Source organism: Bolinopsis microptera, chromosome 13 (genome assembly GCF_026151205.1).
Source record: "Bolinopsis microptera isolate Bmic1 chromosome 13, MBARI_Bmic_1.0, whole genome shotgun sequence".
Classification (NCBI taxonomy): domain Eukaryota; kingdom Metazoa; phylum Ctenophora; class Tentaculata; order Lobata; family Bolinopsidae; genus Bolinopsis; species Bolinopsis microptera.
This window is the reverse complement of record NC_087084.1, coordinates 13,602,836-13,609,137: the sequence shown is the minus strand read 5'-3', so window position 1 is coordinate 13,609,137 and position 6,302 is coordinate 13,602,836. Positions and strand designations below refer to the sequence as shown.

Sequence of the window (6,302 nt, the reverse complement as noted above, 5' to 3'; positions counted from 1 at the left end):
GCTTTAATAAAATACTAGTAGTAGTAAATCTTTCAAAGTACGAAATATCTCTTTAAAAGAGCATCCTAGGCACCTTATAGATATCAAAACGCATAAAAAAGAAAACAAAGACATCAACCATCTTCTAACTTCTTCCACTCCTCCCTATCTAAAGCTAAAAATCTAAGGTCTTCGAAATCAGTCAAATTCTTAAGTCTAATATCAAGATTTCTACTAGTCAAGTCTTTTCTAATAACATCTAATAAGTTTAAACATGGTCTACCCCGTCTCCCTTCCATAAAAATATCAGAATTTATAGCAAATAACATAGAGGTGTATGCTGGTGAGTCTTCCTGTCCTCTTAAGATATGTCCTAACATTCTCCATCGAAACTTAGAGACTCTCACAGACAAATACTATTGAAAGAATATCATTCTTTTACCACAGACATAAGACTTTGCCGTAAGGTATACAAAAATATGATCATTCATCAATTTTCAGAGTGCTGTATCTGTACCCGAATAGAAATAAAGGATTTTAATGAAACAGTTTTCTTCCGCTCTGAAAGTGAACGAATGACAAAACAGTCTAGAGAATTCCTCGCCCTGCTGCAGAAGATCAATCCTGGGTTGTACTCACCAAAGCAAACCTCTTTTTTGTGTATTCAGTGTCTTAACTATGTAAAAGACAACTATAACAGGGTGAGTTGTTTCCTCCTGTTTTACTAACATTTAAAAACATTATTATTCAAAGTTAAATAGACAGCGAGTAGTAATTTTTAATCCATTTCTATCGGATTTGCAAACTTTTAAAATGATATAACACTTGTAGGTTGTACGATCTCAAACTTATGTGATATGATACTGTTGATATAAATGTGGGAAGTAATAAAGTATTTGCAGGTGTACAGTGCTGTTTCTGAAATTGACGAATCTTCTTGTGATGAAGATTGAAGAAGCTATTGCCATCCAAGTGGAAAAAGTCCCGCCTTTGTCACCCTCGGCCTCCTCGAATAGAACTAAGAAAATGTGGAGACTTTCTTCATTTAGTTCCCAATCAAGTGGACCAGATGTTGATTTGTTTGAAATGGACTGAGACTTGTGTTTCATATGCCAGGTTGAACAGGTTTGTGTGAAACTTTTGCTCGCAAATATAATTATTATACATATTATCTCGATTTAATTTTAAGAGTATGAGAGGATATTCTTCTTTAACAATACGAATTTCCCTAGACGTTAGAAACGAAAAAGGATAGTCTGATTCAAGGAAAAGATAAAAGTTTCTTCGTCGATTTCGCAACATACTATCTGTGGACATCTACAGAAATCGTCAGGATCTGTGCAACATCGATGTTAATCCTGATTCGCACATGAACAAGTGCCCTGTTCTTAACCCTGAGAGTCTCGGAAAATATCTCTATAGCAAGCTAGGTAGATATCACAAAACGTGTCGTTTGAGGTACAGCAACTCGAGGGTGAAACAATTGAAGGGTAAATTATCTGAAGCTGTAAGTTTAAAACCTGTCTCTAAAAACCTGTTCTAAAATGGAAAGACACGTGTCCACGCACGACAACACCAATGCTGCATTAATGAGTGCAGGTATTGACGCTGTACGGACCTTTTAACTGGAGCAGGAGAATGTTTTACCAGAACTGTACCTCGTGTCTGACTTGAAGCTTAAGTACAATGACTATGTGACGTCTAATTTATCTGAGAACGCTGCAAACTCCAGCAATGTTTAATCTGATCACATCAGTTTTCAGAAAGACAATGTCGGTAAGACGAGTTTATATCTAATCTTGCCACAACAATAGATTCGGATAGAGATGATAACACTTTAACAAAGACAGCACTCATAACGGAGATTAGAAAAGAAATCTTTCAATGTAGAAATCTAGGTAAACTATAGGTAAAAATATAATATTAATCATAAGCTAAAATGTACTAATCTTTGTATTCTAAATGGGGAAAAAGAAGAAACATTGTCAGTCAGTCGAGAAAATTGTCAGTCAGGCTATATGGCAGCTTTGTAGATGTTGTGACTATGCTAGTAGTATTCTATCAGCAATCGTTCCGTCAGACGATTTATCTTCAAAAACATGTTCGATTTACCGATCGGTGGCATCTGTAGAAATATAGTGTTTATGTGGATTAATCTGTTAAAGCAGGGCTATTGTATCATTTTAACATTAACTTTGCATAGTGATGATACGTTTATTGTGTCTCGTGATTATCTATTTTCTACAGTGTTACGGTACCACGAGGTTTCTGGCGCAGTGACGCGCTTTTGAGCAAATATCGTGCTAGATACGTCACGCGCCGCAACCGAATCAGATTTAAGTGCACTTTTTTCATTGTAAACACTACATACGACGCGCAACACGTTCTACGTGGTCGAAATTTTCGAGGTCTCTAACACCGGAATGGAGCAATATTTAGACGATCTGACACTTTCTGGGGCTTAAGCAACCTAAGAGAAATTAGGGGAACAACTCAGAAAAAATTTTTAGTCGATATTCCGGTGTCTGTAGATGTCCGAAGTTTAGGCAGTAAAGTGCTCACAACACAGCTTCTGAAGGCTCTAGAAGGTTCCCGATACCGTCAGAGTGTTCAGTACACTCCATTCTATCATATAAGAACCCTAAAAGAAGTCCCAGGGCTCGAGCAAAAAAGCGTGATATTTGCCCGTAACAGCCTCTACTATAAGCAATGCATTCCAGTCTGTGTGCCGGAGTTCATGGTTTAGCCTCTCCCAGTTCACGTTTTTATAGTTATAGCACATACGCTTAACCGGCTTCTTCCTATTTACCTTAATGTTGATCTTAAAGTTGATTGGAAAATGATCAGACTTACAGACGCTATCTCGCTCACCTACCATTAGGTCACTGATATTAGACTCAGAGTTTGTGAGCAAAAGGTCCAGTGTTTTGCCTTTGCAATGTGTGGGTGTAAGTACACATTGCCGAAGGCCAAGGTCTACAAAAGATTCGACAAAAATCTGCTCAATAGGACAGGAGCCGGCCAAGGTAGACCAGGAGACTCCAGTCAGGTTGAAATCTCCCAGGATAAATACTTTGCTTAGCCCTCTTCTCCGAAGAAGAGTTTTCAGAGATCCAAGAATTTTTTCATGATTTGCAAAGCACAGTGTACCAACACGATAACATGTACAGATAACAAATTTAATGCCCGTTGATGTTGTAAACTCCACAGCAAGAATCTCTGCCCCCTCTTTAAGTCGGATTTCTTTCGAAGCTTTTTGATACGGAAATGGAATCAAGTCTCTAGTGGGCGTTCTGGGAGTGCTAGGGCCACCAAACTTTGTAGGAACACTATAAGGGTCAATACCAAACGATTCCGACCTGTTTTGGGGCAATCCGATGAGTTTTAGAAAAAATTTCATTTTTGTTCATTCCGTTCATTCCATGACTCAGGGAGCCTCTGGCGATAATTTTGACGTCAAAATAGTTAGTAAACACATCCCCCTACACCGTGAAACCATTTCCAGCACTCTGAAATTACTTTAACAGACTAAAATGACCGTATTAAAATGCCTCAAAAACCGTATCATCTGGTTCCACAATCTCGGATTCATCTTCTGTATTGTAACGCGCGAATTAATAATTTGTAGACAAACTAGCGCGCCGGGAACCATGCGGAATACAGATTGTCTCTTTACGTAATTCAAACTCTGATGACAAAATAAATTGATTGTGACTGTAATAATGGATTAAAAATTACGGCATACAGCAAATCTTGTGTAAAAAAATGTGATAAACAATATGCTGTAAAAAAAATTCGTCAAAAACTTTAAGAACACGATGCCCCGCCCCGTTGTCTAAAGTGACAATTTTGGGACTTTGACGGGCTATAACTTTCGCTAGGAGCAGCCATTTCCCCAAAACTTGGTACCATATGACTCTACTCAATGAGACCTTTCCAATGATGTATAATATGTTGGGTTTTGAGACATAAAATGTTCACCCGCAAGTTGATGCTCTTAGTACATACACTACTTGAGCATGGTTTTTGTTGTTAACCCAGGAAAAGTTACCGGCTGGTGGTGGTACTAGAATTGGTTTAATTTAAACAGACGGCTTGACCTCGCGCGCGACAACAAGCATGATTTGCACGCGTGTCGCATTCCAATGTTCAGGCAGCTACCACGTGACACAATTCAGCCAACCAGAGTACAGGAATCCGCAAAGTTAAAGTTGCAAACTTTTAATCGGCCCGAAAGGGGACTTTTCTGGAGATTTTGAGATAACTCAACAATTACGTTGTCTTGAATTTTCCTCCTGGAGAGGTAACGTTACTTTTAAAAGAGGAACATGTTACAAAAAACCGAAAGTCTCCAACTCTTTTACTTTCAAAGTTAAGCCCCATCCGGTCAGGGTTCCTGGGCTGAAGATATATCCGAATAGTACGACAAAAATGGTCGAATTTGGACGAATTTGGTCAAATTACGCGACTTTTACAGCTACTTTAGCTCCAAAAGCCGCGCACCATCAAATATGGCACCTAGGCGAATCTCACTGATTTTTCCAAAAAGTTATGATATGACAAATTTGGTATTGTGAAAATTCTCACAGTCTCTAGAAAACAGTGGTACAAAAATTTTTTAAATCCGAGCAAGTTTGTTTTTATCGTGCACCCCCTAGTTTAACGGGTGATACTCGTAAAATATTTGTTCCATGTATATTAGGACCGTCGACGAGTCCAACTCGGCGCGCATCCTGGTTGTCATACGTTGTATGACCCGCCGCGCACGAAGTCGAAGACGATATAGTGAAGCGACTGTGGGGGTCACCACGTAATACAACGTCCTGGTAGGTTGTAAATTTTTAGTATTTACGATCGACATCCACAATTATTAATTTCCAACTTTCTGCACAATGTACTGGTTTTTTTTGGGGAAAAACGAAAAGACAAAAAAGCGATATATTTAAATAAAATCAACGAGTTAATGTTAAGAACAAAGAAGGTAAAATTAATTCACTGGTTTCCTAAGTCAGCTTTAAAGTCGGAAAATCAAAGTATGTAGGCCGGTCGATACCAAACCGATTAAATTTATTGAGCGATGATAGCTAAATAGTTGCATCGCGGTTCCTGGGATGCAGAGTCCTCCTGATTCCTCAGTCTTTGAGTGTGGTTGTTGTTCCTGTTCAGTTCTGTTCATGTTTCCTCGTGTTCTCAAATTATTTGTTATTATAGTTCTTACAGTTAAAATTCTTGGCTGCCATGTCTTGCTGTCTTGGACTTCAAGATGGCAAATCTGAATGACAAATTGCTATACCACCTTCCAGATTAATAATTATTGTCCATTTACCACCAGCCCCTCATTACTTCTATCACCCGAAATCACTAACTTTTATTATTCTGTTGCTGTTCCACTTCGTTCGAACTCGGAATTAAATTAAATTTAAATTGGATTGTAAAATGACGACATTAATATCAAGACTCCTAGTCAGAATTACATTCCACCGCGTCCCAATTATCGCAGACAATTAAAGCATAGGTAAATTAAAACTTAACTTGAACCGTAAATCTTCTCAAAGTCTGATGAGTCATGTACCTTGAACTTAAGAAAGGTGCGATCGATTACAACGACTGGCAGTTTAATAAGAATTACAATTATATTCATTACAGTTTAGGCTGTGGCTCATGGGACAACTAAACTGAGGCAGGTGTTTTAATAATCTCATTATCTCCTCAGTCCTCGGGCGGCAGTCTGAGAATTTACAAATTATTTTGCGGCTCTGCTTCATTTTGGCGTCTTGAATTGGGTTGTAAAATGGAAGACATAATTTTTTCTGATCTCTCTTACTACATAAGATCGAGTACTCTAGGAACCGCCACAGTAGTTGGAATACTTTCTAATGCAGCATCTTTATCTTTATTTGTCAGGTTAGTGTCCAAAAACCTCAGCACTAGGTAACGATCAAGTAACTTGTGACTAAGTTTGTTGACAAATATATTACTATAAATTGTTCATATCAACAGTTCATGCACAATGCACCTTCACCATAATGACCTCTCAAAACAGGCACCAAAGAAGCAGTCTTGGAGACGCACAGCTGATTGCATTAAACATCACTGATCTGCTGATTTGCTGTTTCTCCTTGGCTAATCTATTCTGCTTCAACGAACATGCCAGGGAGAATAACAGTAACACCGCTTTCACCCGAAACTGGCAGATTTATGGTGGTCTTCCTTTGTTTTGTTTAGCTTTATTGTCATGTTTCATAACAGTTATGTTAAGTGCCACACGGACATTGGCTTTAGCCAAACCACTCTACAGTGCATCAACAGCAAGTGTGTTTATT

The 6,302-nt window shown here is 38.4% G+C and overlaps 1 long non-coding RNA gene across 1 annotated transcript; it reads left to right on the top strand.

The window, feature by feature from the left end:
• Positions 1–489: 489 nt before the first annotated feature.
• LOC134825561 (uncharacterized) lies at positions 490–1,491 on the top strand. The gene is made up of 3 exons (XR_010161570.1): positions 490–680; positions 882–1,104; positions 1,212–1,491. It is a non-coding gene; the product is annotated as an uncharacterized LOC134825561 (long non-coding RNA).
• Positions 1,492–6,302: the final 4,811 nt, after the last annotated feature.